The sequence below is a fragment of the Mycteria americana genome, chromosome 12 (genome assembly GCF_035582795.1).
Source record: "Mycteria americana isolate JAX WOST 10 ecotype Jacksonville Zoo and Gardens chromosome 12, USCA_MyAme_1.0, whole genome shotgun sequence".
Lineage (NCBI taxonomy): Eukaryota > Metazoa > Chordata > Aves > Ciconiiformes > Ciconiidae > Mycteria > Mycteria americana.
The window spans coordinates 863,987-883,997 of record NC_134376.1 but is presented as its reverse complement, the minus strand read 5'-3'; the positions used below and the strand labels follow the sequence as shown (position 1 = coordinate 883,997).

At 62.6% G+C, this 20,011-nt stretch overlaps 1 protein-coding gene across 3 annotated transcripts in view; it reads left to right on the top strand.

The window, feature by feature from the left end:
* The window catches only part of USP31 (ubiquitin specific peptidase 31), a 58,803-nt gene extending 50,492 nt beyond the window's left edge, over nt 1-8,311 (top strand). For all 3 annotated transcript variants that reach the window (XR_012777541.1, XR_012777540.1, XR_012777539.1), the window contains one exon: nt 8,295-8,311. The gene's annotated coding sequence lies outside the window, so the exon portion shown is untranslated. The remainder of the gene's footprint in view (nt 1-8,294) is intronic.
* The last annotated feature ends 11,700 nt before the right edge of the window (nt 8,312-20,011 follow it).

Below are 20,011 nucleotides of genomic sequence, written 5' to 3'. Positions count from 1 at the left end.
GCGAGGGCGATCACCGGCACGGCCGGGATGGGGTTGGCAGGGCCCTCGTCCCTTCCCCTCGCCTCTCTGAAGGCGGACAGACGCCGATGACCGCGGTGAGGGCAGCGCCCGGAGCCCCCAGCTCCCTCCCCGGAGACGTCCCCGCGGCGGGGCTCGGGGGTGGCCGAGGGCACAGCTGTGGCTGCCGCCCCCCAGGTGCATTCCCCGTGGGCAGCAGGAGCCGGGGCTGCAATCCAGCCCCGCCGCTCCAGAGGAGCCGTTTCCCACCCGCCTGGGTGCCCGCGGTGCTGGCTGGCCGTGCAGCTCCCCGTCCTGCATTCAAGTGACAGTGAGTTGCAATTAAATTCGAACCACTGGAAACAGAGCCCCTAAAAACATCCTCCAAAGAACTGTACCTCCTGGGAAATGGTGATAAGAAGTTTCTGAAGGAAGGACAATTAAATTAGGGGAACCTTCAGCAAAGCAAAGACATCCCGTCCGGAGCGGCGAGGGAAATGTTTTCCTTTCTGTGCTGGTGTCGGACAGATTCTCATGTACTCTGCGAGGTTTTAAATATTATAATCAAAATTAACCTGGCATTTATTAGGCCGTCAGGGCTCCAGTGCTCACATCCCATTACGTGGTGTTCCTGCAGGCCAGGGCTCTTGGGCGGTTGGAGGGAGTTCGCTTATTTGAGCCCCTTTCCTAGCTGGCTGAGCAGCCAAACTCATTTGCAACCTGAATTTCACAGGAAATTAAGCTCTCCCAAAAGGCCTAAAGAAGATAGGAAACTGGGTAAATGTTAAACCTGCTAGAAATTCCTCCCATAAAGTTCCTTCCAGATACATTCCCCTTTTCCCTCAAGTGACAGTATTTTTGAATCATGTTTCCATAAAGCAGAGGCACTCCCGGGGGGGCTGCCCGAGCGGCGCAGCCAGTCCCTGCCGCGGCTGCGGGTCCCCGGGGAGCTGCGGAGCATGAGCTGCTGCTCGGTCTGGCGTTTAGACCCCGCAGGGGCAGGGGCAGGGGCAGGGGCAGGGGCAGGGGCAGGGGCAGGGGCAGGGGGAGGACCCGGCAGCACTTTGGGGACGGGGACGGGTCGAGGGTTATCCCCGCCCGCGCATCGGGGGCCAGCCCGCTGCGCCGCCGCATCAAACACCGAGACGAGGCGCTGTATAAATATTACATCAAACTCCCCAGGTTGCTTTTCATGTCGGACCGCCGCCTTCCAGCCGAGCCCTTTGACTGCGCTGGTGGGGTACGTGCACAGCAGTTACTGGGGATGGCACAGGGCTGCCGAGCGGAGGTGCGGCCGGGGAGGAGGAGTTGCGCGAGGTCCTGCCTGCTGCCCGCGGGTGAGGAGACCTCTCCCCGCTGCTGCTGCAGGGCGGCTGTGCGGGGCAGCGGCGTCTTCTGAGCGGCGGCAGCTGTTGGGGCGCACGATGCGCCCGCGCCGGCACCCACGGCGCAGGCACCGCGGGGCCGAGGTTGGCAAAGCGCTGCTGCCCGGGCCCGACGCCGTGGTGATGGGTGCTGGCAGCAAGCCAACGGGACAGTCTGCGCAGCTCGGCACGGCGCTGCGCTGGCGCAGGCTGTCCTGCGCAGCCGTGCCCTGCTCTCATCCCTCTGCACCAGCGAGACCCAGCTCTCCCGGCCGCCTGGGCCCTTGCCGGGCTGCTTGGCACCGAGGGCTTCCAGCGCGGCCACGGCTGAAGAGCCTTTCCATCAGCCTTCACCCAGAAACGCTGGCCCTGGGGGCAACGGCTGTTGCCCAAGAGCTGCTGCAGGAAGAGAGGACCAGGGGAGGCTGTGGGCCGTGGAAAGCGAGGGGGGGTAAATGCAAAGAGGTCGGTGCGAAGCCAGTGCGCACTGGTCCCAGCGCAGCCGGTAACGGGCTGGGGATGCAAGGTGGCCGCAGGAGGATTTTCCTTGCTGCAGGACAGGCCCCTCTCTGTGTGGGGGCTGCCACAGTCCCGGTGCGATGTGTGACCCCGTTGGAAGGCGGCACGGCTCGCAGGGCTGTTGTTTCTTCCATGCCAGCGGTGAATCACAAGGAGTGTTTCTCAGCCTTCAATTAGCCTCGGCCTGAAATCTTCGTCCCTCTCCAAGGCCGTCTCCCGAGCTGGCGGGAGGCGTTCGGGACCTGCCGTGAAAGCCTTCCCTCACGCCGGCAGGGACCCCAGGGGCAGCTCTGCCTGGCAGGACACCGTGAGCACCAGCACCGGTGGGGCCGGGCGGGGGGAGATGCCGGCTCGGGCCGGGAGCGGGTGCTGCTGGCCCCTTCCCCCCAGCACCGCTGCCCCCGGCCCGCCCGGCGCAGGGGAATGATGAGTCTGGGCAGCCCCAGCGGGTGACGACCCTTTCTGGGGAACTCGCGGCCCCCCAGGCCGGAGAGCGGGAATGTCTCGCCGCTTGCTGGGGCTGGGGCCGCCTCGGGCACCAGCTCTTTCTGCCAGCCTGGCACTTTCTCCGGCTGCCGCTGCCGTTCAGGCTGGGGCTGGGAATACAATACAGAACAGTGTAATATATGGAAATGAATCCCCAAACTCATACTGTGTCTGTTTTGCATGATTGGTTTCTATTAAATTACTGCCGTGCAAACACGCTGGCAGAGCCCGGTGGGTTTGTGCCTTCTCGAGAGCGGGAGTCTCCGCGCCAGCTGCTCCGAGACGCGTCTCCTGCGAAGGGCTGCTCACGCGATTGTCCTCTGGTTCTCTCCCCCGCAGCATATTACTGTCTGCGATGATTCAGCTTTGAGCCTCTCATTTGCTTTAAGGGAGCGTTTAATATTTAAATACTTGTCACCAGAGCTGGAGGCTCCGAGCACAGTCGGCGAGGGGTCTCCTCCTCCTGCCGGCCCCCGTTACGCCGATGGAGCCGCGCGTGGGCACTGCCAGGGGACCGGCCCCAGCCCCGGCCGGCCCCACGACGGCAGCGAAAGCAGCGCTCTTAATTACGGAAAGCCCATTTTCAATTCTCTTTCTTCTCTTACTTCGTCTTTTAATCCTAATTACAAATAATCTTAGATGTCAGTCTGAGGACCAGAGGAGCTCATCTGATGTGACGGTCCGGTCGTCTCTGCCGCCGCTCAGGGGTTTGGCTGCGCTTTGTGCCGGGAGCGATGGGACCGGCTCTGGTGGCCCAGTCCTCCCTCCACCGGCTGCCAGGGGTGGCCGGGGCGTCCGGCCGGCAGAGGCCGTGGCTGAGAGGGGGCCACGTTCCCGAGCGCACCCCGGGTCTCCTGCAAGCCGATGCTGCTGTGCCCGTCAGCACCGGTGGGACCGCGTTCGCCAGGGGACCTGTGAGTCCTCGGGCAGCCCTGGAGGATGCGCAGCTCGACCGGGGGCCGGTGCGTCCCCCCCATGCTCGCAGCTGGGGACAGCTCTGAGCCGAGGCAATGCTCCCGCTCCCGCTCCCGCTCCCCTCCCCGCTGTGAGACCCTCTCAGCCCCGAGCCCAGCCGAGATCCCCCCGCCGCCCTGGTGCTGTGGGGCTCAGCTGGGGTGAAGTCCTCTCTCGGGGCATCCTCTCGTCCCCCCGGACCCCAGCGCCCGCCCTGGGCCGCAGCCGCCTGCAGCATGGCTCTGCCCGGCAGCGCTGCCGTGGCCGCGGCTGAAGGACGGCCGCAGCCTGCTCCCGGGCGGCTTCCCCAGGGCAGCTCCCCGGGCACACGGGCTCGGGCTCGGGAGCCAAGCGGGATTTGCAGAGCTGCAGGGATGAGAGGGAAGGTGGGAGCTGCTCACCAGAATAAGGTCTGTCCCCGCCACACCGGTTTCCGTGCTCGCTGACTTAGGGAATTACAGCAAATGAGCCCACTTTGCAGAAATTGAGGAAAATCCCATTTTGCAAATATATTTTCATGAGGTTTGCAACATCCTATGTTGCTTTGATGCATTTCACCCAACTTTGCCCAAGACTGAGCCACTGAAAAAGAAACCCAGTATCTTTGGAAGGTAATTGCGAACAGCAGGGACTCGGCGTGGCTCCCCGCGCTTACGCCAGCACCCGGCAGGGCAGGTAGGGCACTGGCGAGAACCTGACGGCGTCGGTGCAGCTGCCGCTGCCGCTGGCCAACGCTGTTGGGTCCTGCTGCAACGGCCCCGGAGAAATCAGCTGGCTCCCGGAGCAGAGGGCTTCGGAGCGGCGGTGGCTGTCTGCAGGTGGGCGTCTGAGGGGCCGAGGGTAAAAGCTCCCAGCCCAATTCGCAGCAAAAAAAGCTGAACAGCCCCAAAGACTGTCGGGAGAAGGATGAGAAGGGCTTCTTAGTCTTGTAGGCTTCCACCCGCCAGCTCCTGCCGCTTGCCCCGTCACCCCGACGCCTGCCCGGCAGCTCCCGCTGCCCGCGCTGCTGCCCCGCGTGCCGGGCGGCTGCGCACCCTGCCGGGAACGGCTCCGGGCTCACGGCTCGTTCCGGCCGGCCAGCCGCCAGCCGCGGCAGCGGGACTGCAACAACTCCTCCGATTTCAGCAGAGCTCTTTCCTGCGAGAGTTTACGAAAGAGGCCCCAGCCTAATTGGTGCTATTGCCGGCGCTGCGGCTAATTCTGGTGTTTTACAGCACCAGGGCTGTGTTTTCTATTGATTTCATAGGTTGCTAATGGTCTTTTTTGTACAATAAGAGGCTTCTGTGGGAAGAACTTAATCCAGTCCTATCGCAGGGTGAAATTGCACGTCTTACTGCTTAGATTTCCAGGACGTGATCTGCTTTAATAGCAGAAGGACTTTTATCTAGTACATTTAATGCTCCAATATTTTTATGGCACGACAGGTCCTAATTGAGCTGCGTTTCTGTACCAGGCGTGCGGGAGGCCGGGGCTCTGCCGGGGAGGGGGTGGAAGCTGTCGTGGCACGTGGCAGCTCATGGGGACCTTTGCGGTGTGACCGTCACCTTCACCAGCCGCTGTGCCGGGCCCCGGTGCTGCCAGGAACGTGTGTTATTAAGGTGATCCTCACCCTGATGGCGAGGCTGGTGCTGAACCGTGCAGAGATTGGAACTTTGTTTTCCCCAGGGCTTAATTTTTTTTTTGTTTCCTCCCTCCAGCGTCGCTGCTCCTGCCGCTGCGCGTGAGCACCGCTTGCCGTCGGGTCGGGGGCCGGGGGGCAGAGCCCCGTGCCAGGCGGGGGTGGCAGGGGCTGGGGTGCCGGTGCACGGTGCCAGCGGGCAGCACCGGCACGAGCACGGGCTGACGGGCACTTCTCGGGGCGAGGGAGTGCCGGGGCAGGGCCAGGCCCCGGGAACTGCGGACGTGCCCTCCCGCAGCGCAGCGCAGGGCAGGCAGGACGTGCTGACGTGGCGATGCGGACGTGTCCTGCCCGGGGTGCGGGACGTGCTCGTGCTCGCCCGTGGTGCAAGACACGCTCACCCCGGCACGCAGGTCGGCGTGGGCTGGCCCCGGCCTGTTTCAGCCGCGCTTGAAGCAGTCGGGCCCATCTCCTCGTGGGCTCGCGCTGGCCGAGAGCAGAGCTCCGAGGGCGGCGTGCACAGAGGGGATGGGGCTGCGCCTTTGAATTAAGGATACAGGAGATATCTAAATGGATTGTGATGGCCAGGATTAAAGGTTAGGAAATTTCTCTGTGTATCTTATGTAAATGAGGACTAATGAGGTTTTCATTATTACCTTTAATTAGCTTTTCCACAAGTAGTGGTGATTTATATGGTGTGAGCCTGGACGGCTGACACAGGCAGATACACACGCGGTGGAGCACCTTCATTAAAGCTGTTTTTAAAAATGAGTCTGCAATATGCAAATTACCTATTAAATGCTCAAGAGAAAGATTTTAAGGGGGAAAAAAGGCACAAGCGAAGCACCAGCTCTGCAGGACCTCCGGGGTGCGGTGTGCCGGGGCTGCAGGCTGGGCTGTGCCGTGCCTGCCGGTCGTGCCGCGGGGGACGCTGCCGCCCTCGTGGCCGTCCCGCGCGGGTGGGTCCGGGGTGGCCCCGTGCAGAGCAGCCGTGCCCCGCGCCGGCTGCGTGCCCTGCGCCGGCTGCGTGCCCTGCGCGGAGGCCCGTGGTCCCAGGGGATTTCTGCAGGGGATGCTCCATCAGCTGTGGCCAGGGGTCCTGCGCGTCCCCTCCTCCCCTGCCCTGTCCTGCCAGCTGGACGCACTCTGGCAGCGTCACCTCCTGCTCCGCCGCGTGCCGGGGACACGTCGGGTGTGGACGCTGACCCCCCCCGCCTGCCTGCGGGCAGCTTCTCAGAGCCGTCCCGAGCGCTGCGGAGTTCCCGGCAGTGCCGGCAGTGCCCGGGCAGAGCCTGCACCTCCCTGGCCTCCTCCAGCCTCAGCCTCTGCCCTGAGCCACCCTTGCCGTCCCATGGGAGACGGGGCTGCGGGGCTGGCGTTAGTCAGGCAGCAGCCCGACCTCCCTCTTTTTTAACTCGAATGGAATCAGGAGATTTCCGTTGCCAATAAAAGACAAGAATCATCGTTTCTTGTGGTTGCAGAGAGAAACTGGGAAATGAGGCCTCCAGAACCTGGAACGTGTGCGGTAGGTGGCGAGAATGAAGGGAACCGTGCAAGGACACGTCCGGAGCCGCGCTCAGTGAACCGGGCTGGGGTGGCTGAGCGGCCGCGGTGGGTGCTGGGTGCGCAGCGAGCGCGGTGCCGGGTGCTACCGCGGGGCCCTGCGGCATCCTGGCCCCGAGACCTGCACAAGGGGCTTTTGGGGAGAAACGGATTTAAACTGGAGCCAGAAGCAGCTCCCCTTGGAGCTTCCCTCTTGATCCTGAAGAGCAGGAGAATAGTGTTGGGTGGGAGGAGAATGCATCCTACCAAGAGAGAGGGGAGTGAGTGAGCGAGACGGCTGGGACAACTACGTCCAATTAGCCTGACATTAATCCTGGGCAAACGGGTGGAAAAACTAATGCAAGATGCAACTAATGGGAAAATTAGACCCTGGGAACATAAATTCATGCCTGTCAACATGGTTGAAAAGAAGTAGGTCCTGTCAAACCAACCTGATTTCATCCTGTGATGAGGTTACGAGTTTGGTTGATGGAGGCAGTGGCACAGAAATAACGGACTCCGGATGGCGTTTCACTCGGCGCCGCCATGCCCTGGTTAAAAGCTGGTGGAAAGTAGATTAGAAAATGAGACTGAAGAACGCATGAGGGAATATTGCTGCTGCCGCTGTTTTGCAGCTGGGGGGGGTGGTGGTGGTGGCCCCGTCCTGGCCAGGGTCTCGGGAGCACCGGTGTGCGGTGCCGCGGTGCTGCAGTGCCGCGGTGCCGCGGTGCTGCAGGGCACTGGCACTCGGTGCTGGAGCAGCGTGAACGGAGGAGAGAAGTGAGTAATATTCACGCTGCTCTGGGGCAGTAAATCGCCCGGGTGCGTGTGTGCTGCCTGCCCTGAAGTTTCGCCCTGGCTCTCCGGGGAAAATGCTTGTCTGCACAAAATGTCAAGTTTGCTTTATTTTCGCAAACGGTTACGTGAAGATGATTCTAAGTGTAGCAAAAGCAGCGGAAACTGTGCCCAAAGTAAGACCCAAATCCATCTGATTATGAATGGATTTAATTAACCACCACATTCCCTTTTATCAGAGCTCTAGCAACAGACGGATTTACGCAGCTCTTGCCTCATCCCTCCTCACCACTTCAGTGCCTCTTTCACGGTGAAGCGAGAGGTCCCTGGCTGATTTAGCACCGGGCTGGAGCCCGCGCTCTGCCTGGTTGCTGTTGTCTCCAGCACCCGGAGCCCTGGGCAGGGCCTCGTGCCCGCAGCCCCTGTGCTGCAGCGTCGGCTCCTCTCTCCGTGGAAGCTGCGAGTGCTGCTGAGCTCCGAGCGGTCACCGGTGCTGCCGGGCGGGCACCGTGGCCGGGCTTGCCCGGGATGCACTGCGGCCGGGGGCAGCCGACTCCCGCCCCACTCACAGCGTCTGCTCTCCGGGCTCGGTTCCTCCTCCGGGAGTTTTCGGGCAGTTTTGGGACCTGCAGTCTGCCGCCCACCGTGCTGGGTGCTGGAGGACTGCCCAGCCCCACGCTCGTGGCCGTTCGCCTCACCGGCTGCCACGCTGCCGGAGCTGCGCGTGGCGCAGGCACGGTGCTCCCCAGCCAGTAACCACCGAAAGCGTGCCAGGGGCCAGCTAGCTCCCTGCCTGTGAGGACGCAGGGCCTGCTCAAGTCCTTCATTGCTGCTTTTTAAATAGCACTTTTTTCTTAAAATCCAACCCTTGCACAGCCGTACTGGCAGACAGGTACAAATGACACGCCGCACTAAAGCACGTGGGGGAGAGGAAGCAGCCAAGGGCAGGAGAGCAGCGGGGACGCAGCGCATGCACTGCTGACAGCCGTCCCTCCCTGCCTCCCTCCCCGCATCCCGAGGGGCCGGGGCCGGCCGGCACAGATGCTCTCGCCGGGAGGGCTGAGCCGGCAGGGCCGTGCCGCGGCGGGGCTGCGGCTGTGCCGTGGCGGGGCTGCACTGCCCCGTGCACGCTCAGCCCCCGGTAAACATTACAGACCCCACGTGTCCTTCATGTGCAAAGAGCCCCATTAGGGTGCATTAGTAAGCCATGACTGATTGCCTTTCTTCTCTAAAATAGTACAACAGCTTTTCAAACACACCAGTAATGAAAATTTTATTGCAGCCAGCTTGATCTCCTGCAGGTCTGTTGTTTCAAATCAGCGCCGGCAGGTCGGAGCCCACCCAGGGCCCACAAGAGCTGTCATGAAACGCTGAGTGGCTGCAGGGAGCAGCTCACCGGCAGCGGGGACTTTGCTGGAGGTGCCGGCTGGTGCGCTCCGGGCAGCTCCTGTCCCAGCGCAGGCTGCCACGGGCACCGCGCGGCTGCTGGGGCTCCTCTGCCAGGAGCTGCACCGCCGGCAGGAGAGGAAGGCTGAGCTCGGAGTCCTGCGTTTGGGGTGCTCTTGGCAATCCCCCCAGCTCCGGCAGCTTGGCTGGCAAGGCAGACCCTCGCTGTCGCCCTGCCCTGTCCTGTAAGCACCCCACCACGCCGTGGGCCTTATGCTCTCCCTGGCTCGCTTGTGGGGCTGTTCCAGTCCAATTTCTTTCTGGTTTTCTGTCTCTTGCTGGCTGATCACCTTGCTGCCCGTCCATGCACCCGCTTCCCTTGCACCGCCCTGGGCTCTCATGTCTGTAGGCAATGGGTCCCCCCAGCTTCCCGCTGCGTGCTGCTGCGGGATGCTCTCTGCCGGGACGCGGCTGCCGCCGTGGTGCAACGTGGTGGGGGGACGTGCATGCCGTGCGGTGCGATGGCCAGGGCACGTTCGGGGCCGCGCGGTGGCCTGGGGCAGTACCTGGCCAATACGCTGGGGCCAGCGGTGGCCCGGGTCTCTGGTGCCCGCACAGGACGGCGCAGGGAGCCTGGAGCGGTGCTCGGGCGTGCAGTGAGTGATGGCCCAACTCCTGTTTCCCCGGGCTGACTTAAAGTGCAACAAAGCAGCAGCGAGTGCTGGGGCTGCCCTGTCTGGGGTGACGGGCTCCCATGGTGCAGGCAGCGCATCATGGCCGGAGCGACTCGCCACCCTGGGCCTGGCCACCCGCCAGTGCGGCTTGGCCGCGGCGGCTGGAGGATGCTGCCTGTCCCACGCTCCCCAGGAAGACGACGGGCAGCCGGGCTGGTGGCTGCCAAGCACCCAGCAGGAGGTGCATGGCTTCGGCACCGCCGCTAAGTTTTCCAATTTACCCCTGGAAATTGTTTCTGTCAATATTTTAATTTCATTTGGGCTGAGCAGGTGGAGCGCAGGCAGCGCATCCTGAGCAGATCGTTTGTCTCCCGCTCTGGATCTCGGCAGAGGCTCAGCACGTGGGATGGTGCCGGCGGCTCCTCGCTGATGGAGCCAGGGAGCCGGCTGGGCAGGACGAGCTGGGGCAGGAGAGGACCCGAGCCCCACCGCCCCCCTCACCCGGTGCCCTGCTGCGGGGCTGGCACCCTGCCCGGTGGCCGGAGGCAGGCCCGGGGTGGGGGCAGGACGGCGTGCGGAGGGACCTGCCGGTCCTTCCCGAGGGCTGTGCGGGGCTGCCACGCTCCCCCGGCGCCGTTCAAACGCCAGCGAGCCTGGAGCCGGGCTCGGCAAAGCAAAAGATCCCAGCGGGCTGCTGCGCCGTGCGGCACGGCAGAGCGGGAGAGGCCCTTGCCGTCTCCTCCGCTTCTCCGTGTGTCTGCAGATGCCATTTCTGCCGATGAGGTATGTTTATCTGGGGGAAAGAGACGCGGTGTTAACCAGATGGTGGGGCTAATAAATTGCTCAGGAAAGGCAAGCTAGTACATGCAGCCCGCGTCTCCTCTGCGTATCTATTGCAAAGTGCCAAAAGAAATCTGTCTCAGGAATTATTTCAGAGAGGGTAATTTCTGTTTCCCAGTTGCTGTCATACATTAGAAATATCTGAAATGCCTCCAGTTGGTTACCAGTGGTGAGGAGCAGCCAGGGGCTGCCATGGATGAGAAGCACTAAAAGAAAATAAATTAGCCTCTTGCACTCAGCCCTTCCCTCAGCTGCTGAACCACAAGTGACAAGCGGCTGTTGCTTAAGTAACGACCAGAATAATGAGGAGAACAAGATCCGCAAGGGAATATTAACTCGGAGAAACAGCATTTTCTCCCCCTTTTGAAGTTTGCCCTCGGCAGCCCCCATCCTGGCACGCAGGGAAGCTACGTCCCGCCGGCGCCGGCAGGGAGGGGGGCCGGGTGCCGGTGCGGCCCTGCGGCTTCCTGCGGCATCCTCTGCCCCGCGCCTCCAGTGCCGATTCTCTCCCCTTCCTTTCCCCTCACCAGTCCCGTGCCAGTCCGTCTCCTCCTGGCTTAGCCAGATGTGAACCCCCCGCCGTGCTTCCCGTAAGCACCCAAAACCAGCCGCCCGCAACCAGGGGAACCAACGCTGCCGATGCTGGTGCCACGCAGCGCAGCACCGCTCGCACGCGCACGCACTCACACACCAGCCCTGCAACGAGCCCAGGGAGATGGGAAAAGGCCAGACTGGACTATGCAGCTAAACCGCACGTTTTCAAGCGGGCTGGCACAAATTAATTTAAGCGAGTAGCTGCGGCAGCTAGAAGCTCATTAATGGCCATGTCTGAGCCCTCGCTTCCAGGTGACGAGGGCGAGAGGAGCCCGCCGCTAACAAGCAGCGAGGGCAGGAGCTGCGGCACGGGGGACCGACCGCTCTGCTGGCGGTCGCAGGGTGTTTCCAGGAACTGCAGCCGAGCTGACAAACAAGGAAACCGCTTGTGAGCACCTAGGAGTAAACAAGGCGATGAGGAACAGCCGACACGGATCTGTCATGAACAAACCGCCTCATCCAGTCTAATTTCCCTCTAGGACAGGGACCGCTCTGGCTGCGGTGCCCGGCTGCTGGCGGGGCTGGGTGCAGGTGATGGGGCTTCGGTGGTTCGTTTGCGCCCGCGAGCGGCATCCTGGGGGGACCCGCCGCCAGGCGAGCCCCCGCGTGTCCTCCCGGCCGGGGACCTCCCGCCCCTCCCGAGCCCTCTGCAAAGCCGCGGGTGTTCGCTGCGGGTGTTGGTGGACGCAGCTGGAGAGGAGCATGCGGACGGCGGGACCTGCCCCGCTCTCACACTGCCTACAGGAGAAGCGGCAGTGGGACTCATCTGAGCCTGGTGTGACTGTTGGCACGGGGCTGGTGCCTCGGTTCTCTTTGCAGACGCGTTAGCCAGGGCAGCGAGCGGAACAATGAGATTTCCACCAAGAGGCACCAACGTCTCCTGCCCAGGGCTGCGCTGTGGGCTCATTCTGCAGAGCCTGAAGTGCAGGTCCTCTGTGCAGCCGGTAAAATACAGCCCCACGTTTTCCATCAGTTCTGCAGATCGTCTCTTTAGAGTGCTGGGCGATCTCTGCTTCGGGTGCAGCCTGGCCGACCCGGAGCAGCGACAGCACTTCTGCTGCCGGGACGTGGCTGGCAGTGCACGCACTCCTGTTCTTTGGAGGCATGAAATGTCTTAATCATAGGCTTGGTAATGTGCACCCTGAGCATTGGCAAGCTGTCCCCTCTTATTTCTCCGCTTCCAGCTCCCATTGCTCTAACCGCTGGTTTCACTAATGCCGGTGAATGAGCCGCTGCGCGGGGGCCGCTGTGGCTGCGGTGCTCTGGCAAGGCCGAGTGACCGCAGACTGGGACAGAGCCGGGCTGGGGAAATGGCGGGAGACTGCGTGGTGTCTCACACTGTTTTGGATCTGCTTTGTTGGCAATCAGAGACGCTGTCGTTCTGCGCAGCATCTCGGGCACCCTGCTAGCACCTGGGAACCGTAGCGGTGTGGTCCTGTCCCCACGCTCTCCCCACACCTTCAGTGACGCTGCCCCATCGACTCCAGTTCCCGGGGCTCCGCTTGCACGTCCTGAATCTGTTTCTCTGGAGACTGCTCTCCAAAAATTAGGCCCCTCGGAACTGCTTCAAGCTGAGCACCCAAAGCTGCTAATCGCTCCTGGAAGCACGGGCACGCTGTGCCACCCTGCTCGCTCCTTGGCGTTTCCTCATTATAAATAAGCACCGTTACGGTGTGAGCCGCTCTGCTCCGGGTGACAGTAACTGTGCGCACTGCGACCGTGGCGGCTGGAAATGCGCGTGAGCGCCTGGGCTCGATGCTGGTAAAGCGCCCGGCCAGGCACCCTCCTGGGGGCACCGAGCACCCCGGCAAGTGAACCCAGAGGCTCATTGCGGCCCCTTTGCTCCGGCCGGAGCCGCTGGCACCGAGCTCCCCTGCGGCCGCTCCGTGGGCACAGTGCACCCGCCTGCCCTCCCGGGCTTGTCTTGCCGGTATTTCGTATTTCACAAAGGCAGGCGGGTGCGTTTGCCCAGTTCTTAAGAGGAATGACCTGGTTGTGAGCCCTGCTGTGTTGTAACGAGCATTTTAAGGAAGTTCATCCCTCTGACCATGTAAACCGGGAGCACTCCTGAATTTCAATTCCTTTATCTCCTCTGGCTGAGTCACCTGGGGAACATTACCCTGACTTACTGCTCCTTGTTTGTATCCACTAACAATTATATGGGGGTGCAATTTTGAGAACTACCGCGTTGCACGGTGTGTGATTAATGACGGAAATCTTCTGTCCCATTTAGCAGGTTGTTAGATACCTGTTGCAGCTGCAGCTATCCCCAGGAGGACGCGTGTTCACTTAATGTGTCATCGCAGCGAAAACAAGGCATTCTTCTACTAAAAAAAGGCAGCAAACCAAACCTAAATGGGGCTGTAAGTTTTCTTTGTCTTGTTTCCCTCCAACACCCTTTTCTGTCCGTCCCACGCATGTGGGCAACAGGGAAGAAGCCATTTCACTGGGTGCTCTCCCCAGGGGAAATACTGGGCTGTCTTCGTCTTGAACTTTCCCGGGGGTGTACTCAATCCACTGAGCGGCTGGTGTTGTGGGGGCCGTGCTGCCCACCGCCGCGGGGCCGGGAGCGCTGCGGGCAGGGTGGCAGCCGCCGCCTCGGCTTGCCCTGGATGGTGACGACCACTGCAGGGGCCTCCGGGGATGGGTTTCGCAGTGCTTGGCTGCTCGGAGGGAAGTAACCGCCCTGGCAGCCGCGCTGGCGTGCCTCTGCCGTGCCTCTGCCGTGCCTCTGCCGTGCCTCTGGCCGCTCCTGCGGGGCTGCGAGGCCGCAGGTGGGGTGATCCCTCCGGCTGCTCCCGTGGCCGAGCCGTGGCGAGCAGCGGCGTGGCCGTTGCATTAATAATGCAGACGGGCACTTCTGCTGGGCCTTCCCCATCGGGCTTCCTTGGATTCACGTCAAGATAAGATCTTCTTGCTCCTAATCCTCCAGGGTCAAGGCAGCGCAGAGGACTGTGCCACAGCCGCCTTGGCTCGCAGCAGGATCGCCGTCTGCCTGCGGGCTGGGGTGGGAGCCTGGCACCCCCGGGACGGACGGGGGCTGCCCGCGTCTGGGGTCAGACCCGCTTCCCAGGGTGCGGGCAGCTCCTCGGGTCTTGGCAGTGACGTTGGTGGGAGCTGGAGGGGCTTTCAGCTCCTGCCGTCACCGGGGACAGGCCGCACCGCTGCCTCTGCCGGGAGCCACGCGGCTCTGACGTCTCCCCTGCCGCGCTCCATAAATGCAGGGCTGGCTCCGAAAAACAAGGAGTATTTTGCAGGTGCTGCCTTTTGGGATGGAAGCAGAGCGCGCGCAGAGCGCGCGGAGCCGTGGGGAGCGCGTCGCCCGGCCCCGCGGAGGGCGGCGGGAACAGGCAGGGTCTCTAGCACGGGCTCATCGGGGCCGGGCTGGCGTGCCCGATGCAGAGGGGCAATCGCCCTGTGCTGCCGGCAGAGCCCGTGCCTGCGCGCGGCCTGGCAGCGTGCCGTGGCCGAGCCGGGACGGGGACGCGTGGCGCGTCCGGCAGACGCAGGGCTGCTGGCTGCCGCAGCGGCTGCTGGTTCGAGGGGAGGCAGCTCTTGGCAGCGTCTCTGCCTTGGCAGGCTGCGGCCACAGGAGCGATGGCATTAAAATGCTTGTGTTGATCTGGCAGAGGCAGCTCTGGGACATCGACAGGCCATGTTTTGCTGGGAAAAAGGAAAACGACAATACTCTCCATCAAAATTATTATAGCGCTGTCCCTTAGTGTCAACAGTCTGAGAGCTGTGAGGGAGGTTTTCTTGTTTGCTTTTATTTTCCTAACAGGGAGAGTTTTAATGGCACTTAGCGCAGCTCTGGCCACAAGGCACCTCGGCACCGAGCCATCCCGCGTGCCGGCGGTTCGTGCTAATTGCACCGAAGCGCGTGGCATTGCTGAAATGATGCTCCCGGACTGGGGCCGGGGGCCGGCGTCAGCGCGAGGAACCCTCCCTGCTCCGCTCATTTCTGCAGAGACGCACATCTGAACAAGCTTGTCAAGTGAAATTTTCTGTCTGGTTAGAAATGGATTTTCGAGCTCCTCGCTCACATGTAAACATTTTTAGTAGTCCCCAGCCAAAGCAGGAACAGCGAAAGCAAACATCAGCCTGAGCAAACCCAGTCCCTGCAGGGAAATCACCGGCCACGGAAGGAAACAAAATGCATGATGGCTTCAAAAGACATCCATTAAACTGCGTGCTGAAGTGATTCATGGTGCTGGTAGTTAGACTTTAATTAGATCTTAATCACGTAATTTTATCTTTGTTTTAGAAATTAGAGCTTAATGACTATATTGCTCTCATAACAGCGCCGTGACTAAATACAGTAATACCACATGGCAGCACTGCAGTGGGCAGAGGCGGGACAGAGATTATCTGCTGGTCTTGGATCATTATTTCTTAAAGAAAGAAATACATTTAAAATACACAAATCCAGCTCAGAGAAGGTTGGAGAGGGTAGGAGCTGCGTAAAGAGGCGGGTACGGGCCCAAGCCCCTCTGTCCCGAGCCCAGCGATGCCCTTGCCCGTGGGAAAGGTGCCTCTGCCCTCTCCCTCCCGGGGAGCCCCCGAGCCCCGACAGCCCAAGCCCCGCAGAAGCTGAGCGAGGGCCCGGGGCTGCCTGCGCGGGGGGTGCCGCAGGCAGCGCTCGGGGGAGCGGGGCTCCCGTGCCGGGGCAAGGTCTGCGGTGGGACCTCCCGAACCCCCGCAGCCCCCGCGCCTTCCGCTTGCCGCCTCGCCCAGCTCCGTCTCTCCAGCGCTGAGCGACGAGCGAGCAACCGAGGCCGCCCGGAGCGGGGCCGCAGCCCTCCCTGCCTGAGCGCACCGGCTTCTCGCCCGCCGCCGGCCGGGGCTGCGCCGCTGCGGGGGAGCGAGCGGCTGGGACGGCCGCACCCCGCGAGCGAGGGGCGAGCGGGCGCCCGCGTGCCGCGGGCTCGGCCGGGCCCTGCCCTGCGCCGGGGGAGATGGGTCGCCCTCAGCCCGGCTGAACGGGGCCTCAAACCCCTCGTCCTTGGCCACGGAGCCGGGGCGTGAGCCCGGGCGCTGGCAGCCCAGCTGCCCGGAGCGTGGCGTGGCAGCAAGGGGAAACGGTGTGTGTGATAACGAGAGATGGGTCATGGGCTTCCACTTCAGCTGGCAGGTCGGATCCTTCACGGGGTTAGCAGCAGAGTAATTAATCTCAATCACTCCCGGGCACTTTTCCTCTTGTGTTGCCGATCAGGGCATCAACCCACTCGCAGACTTCCCCACCCTGCAGAGCAGAGCTGCCGTGCCCCGCCGCGCACGGGGATGGACGTGCGCCGAATGGCAACGGCAGCGTGGACCATGCACTTTGCAAACGCACGCAGACCCTGGACGTGTCTCCCAGGAGGGAATTTTCTCCCTTGCTAGCTGTGGGGACACATCAGTACCAGCTGCAGGAGAATAATAAGCTCTCTGCCTCGCGTCCTGCTCTTTATTTATTTTATTTTAGTTGAGTCAATTCGAGTTTGTAGGGCGAGTCCATAAGGCAGGCAGGACCGGGACGACGCTGCCGAGCCACAGCCCGGCTTTGCAGGGGCACGGAGCCCAGCCGGACCCCAGGGCTGCCCCGTGGAGCCAGGATTCGCCCCATGCCCGGCGCGAGGGCTGTGTTCTGCAGAGCGGCGCATCCCGTGCAGCAGCGCCTGGCCAGGGAAGCAGCGGTTTCGCTCAGATCTCAGCTTCTCTTTGCCTTTGCGAGCCTGGTGAGTTGTCCCTGGACGCTGCCCAGGGCTCACCCTCCACCCACCGCTCGGGAAGGCGAAGCGGGAGCTTCGTGTCCCACGGCCGCGGTGATGCTGCAGCGGCAGCTCCCTGAAGCCGAGTGACTCTGCTGCCCTTGAGCCCTGCCCTGCCCTTGCTGAGGACGGCAGCGGGCCCCTTCCCACCTTCCCTTTCCTGCTTATTATGCCACACGAGCCACTTGAACTCATTACTGCGGCAGATTATAGGTCCCCAGGTAATAACGCATATTCAGATAATTACTAACAGATCCTCTAATAGGAATGAACTCAGTTGAATCCATTCAATCACTGGGTAAATATTTATACCTAAGCCATCCTTATCGCCAGCCACTGGAGCGTGCAGGAGCTGGGGTTGCTGTCCTCATGGCTGCGCTCGCTGCAGGAGCTGGCTGCGGTTAGCAGGGAGCTGGGCTGGCCCTGCGGGCGCCGGCGTGGACCTGCCTCACGCTGTGGCTCAGAGCCGGACGGGGACCCGGAGCCACGCGGTGTGAGCCCAACGCCAGCCCAACTTTCCCCCCTCGGAGCCGGCGGCCACCCCAGGCCAGCAGCAGCAGTCCCGCGGCCAGCCTGCCTGCCGCTGCCCACCGTGGCCGCTGCCGCCAGCCTCTGCCGGGCGAGCTGGAGACCGACCCCGTGGCCAAGCAGGGCTCTGGGCTGGCGGGCAGCGCTGCCTGCGTGCCCTGGCGAGGCGTGCCCTTCCCGCCCCGTTTCTGGCCGCACTCACACCACCCTGTGCTGTTGGGGCCGCTGCAGGAACCGGTGGTCTTGCAGGGACGTACGGAGCATCGTTCCTCAGTCGGCGCTGAAGCGCTTTCGACGGGCGCTTTCGCAGCCGTCGCTGCGCACGGCACCTGCCACCGCCTGCCACCATCTGTTGGCAGCAGTTTCACGTGGCAGCTGACATCCTCGTGGGCCCTGCGAGCTGCCGGCATGGCCGCCTGCGTGCCGGCAAGCGTCAGGCCCCCCCTCCCCGGTGCCCTGAGCCCTGGCTGCAGAGAAGTCACTCTAACTGGACCAGCCGGCTAATTAGCTGTCAGGTAATGAATTATGCAGCGATGCCTGGACTTCAGCGCAGTATTGATACCATCAGCTCCTCTCATTTCTACATGCTCCTGTTTGCTGGAGCGCTGAGCAGAGCTTGTAGAAGAACTTGGAAAACTTTCAAAGCAAATTAAATGTGTTAATCAGTTGTGCGCGGTGGCAAGTAACCGGGAGAGCAGGCGGGCAAGCTGGCACCAGCAGCTCGGCTGGCAACCTCCGGGACAGACGTCAGCTCCTCCTTTGCACAGCTTGCCGCCCGCCTTGTGCTCCGGGCAGGCAGGGGACGCGGTGCCCACGGGCAGCTGCCTGCCCCCTCCGAGTGCCTGTGGGCAGGGCAGCGGGGCCGGGAGGAAGGAAAGCCGATTCAGGGGTCAGAGGCTGGTGGTTCCTGGGAGCTCGGTGGAGACGCCTTTGCCCGGAGAGGCTGGAGGATTCCCGCTGGGGAAGGGGAGGACGGGCAGCGGGGTGCAGCTCCCCGAGCCTGTGCGTGGGACCCGTGCTGCGGAGGGATGCCTGCGGGCCCCGGGATCGCTGCAGGCGCAGAGCCGGCACCCCGGGCAGCCCGTTCTGTGTCTGCGCTGTCTCCGCGCTGCCCAGGCAGGCGGTGCCGGCATCGCGGGGCGATGCCGCAGCTGCACCCGTCCTGGGCAGCGGTGGCAGAGCCCAGGGGTTCAGCCGACAGCATGTTTCTGTCCCTTGCTGCAGCCTGATAAAATAATAGGAGGAAACTTGACCTACTTGAATGCATCAGCATCCCAGCTCTTCCTGAGCGTTAATCGTTTCCAAGGGGTTAGAGGTTTCTGTTAATGATCGTATTTATTTGCTGCCCGGCTCTGTGCGGGGTGGAGGGAGCGGGCGTGTTAGAAATGTGTGTAGCTCGATGCAGAGGCATGGCCATGGGGGGATCGTAACAGCCAGCGCCAGCGGGGGCCCAGCTCCCGGCATCGCAGCGCGGGGACAGGGCTGGGCTCCCCTCCGCGGGGCTGCCCCCACCCAGGGCCTCGTGTGCATTCCCCATCCCCGCTGCCGCCAATAAACACGGAGCCAGCAGTGAAACTGAATCATGTTAATTAATAAGGAGTTAATCAAATCTCCTCGGTGCTCACGGCACTGTGATCCCACCTTGGTCTGGGAGACGAATGATGCTCCTTGTGCAACTGAAAATATTTGGGCTTCATTTAACATGCCGGTCCAGCACCGCAGCTGGAGCTCGCCGGCGGGGAGCACGCTGCCGAGCCAGCTCCTCCTGGCCGGGGCTGCCGGGCACTTGCCTGCTAATAAAGAATAATTGCCGAGCTCCCAGGGCGGCTCACGCCTGGGGTCAGGGTCTGCTCATCGGGAGACAGGGAAGGTAAATAACTAACGGAGATGCTAAGTCAAAGTTACGTCTCTGACTGGGGGTCCTGGGATGGTCCCCCTGGGGAGGGGGTGTTCAGGGCCGTTTTGGGGACAAGAGGCTGCTGCTGGGCAGGAGCGGTGCTGCGGCTCCTGGGGACCTGCCGGCTGCTCCGCTCTCCACGGGGCAGGGCGCTTGCCAGCCATGTAAATGGGCCCCGGGAAGGTTTCCCTTGACCCAGCACGTCTCAAGAGCTCTTCAGCGTGAACAGGATCAGGGACCACTTAAGTCGCATTCATTATGTTTAAGTATTTATGAGCTGATAAATATTAAACAGCTGCTCTCTGGGGTTCAAGCCTGAGTGAACCGATCAAAACACGGTGCATGCAAAGGCCGTGGAAGTGCCGCTGGGGCAGCCGGGGCCACGGCACGTGCTGCACCAGGGACGGCTTCGCGCGGTCGCATGCAGCCTCCTGCCGATCGGCGGCGGGTGTCTCTTGGCACCTCCTGGCGTAGCCAGCGCCCTGTGCCTGTGCTACCGGCTTCGCTGGCGGGGCACAAATCCCGCGGGTCACCCCACGGCGGCTGCAGGCTTGCTTTGTGCGGGCACAGCCGGCACCCAGCCCCCTCGTGCTCTGCCGTGACCCTGCAGCTGCCGTTAGAAAAGCACGGTTGAAGCTGGTGGCATTTACCTGGCAGCGGGACGAGGGTTTACGCAGACAGTGTCTGTTCCCGGACAACTACCCATCAGGGCGATGGTGCCTGTCCCTGCACTGCCAGGGAGGGCAATCTGAAACCCTGGGGTCCCTGGCCGTACTAGAGCCCCTCTGCCACTCCCAGTTTCAGGGTCCCACTGCTGTCTGGGTGCTGAGCCCGGCCTCTGCATCCTGCAGCACCCGGTGGCTGCGGCCCCCCAGGTGCGTCGCCGGTGCCCGTGGGAGGAGCAAGCGTGCGAGGGGTTTGCTCGCCGTGTGCAAGCCACGGTGTGCAAGCCACGGTGTGCAAGCCACAGCAGCTTCCCAGCACGCCAAGTGCTCCTGCCAGATGCGGGGGCTGGGGCTTTCCCCCGGGAGGGAGAGCTTTGGGGCTGGGACGTTCCTTCCCTCTGC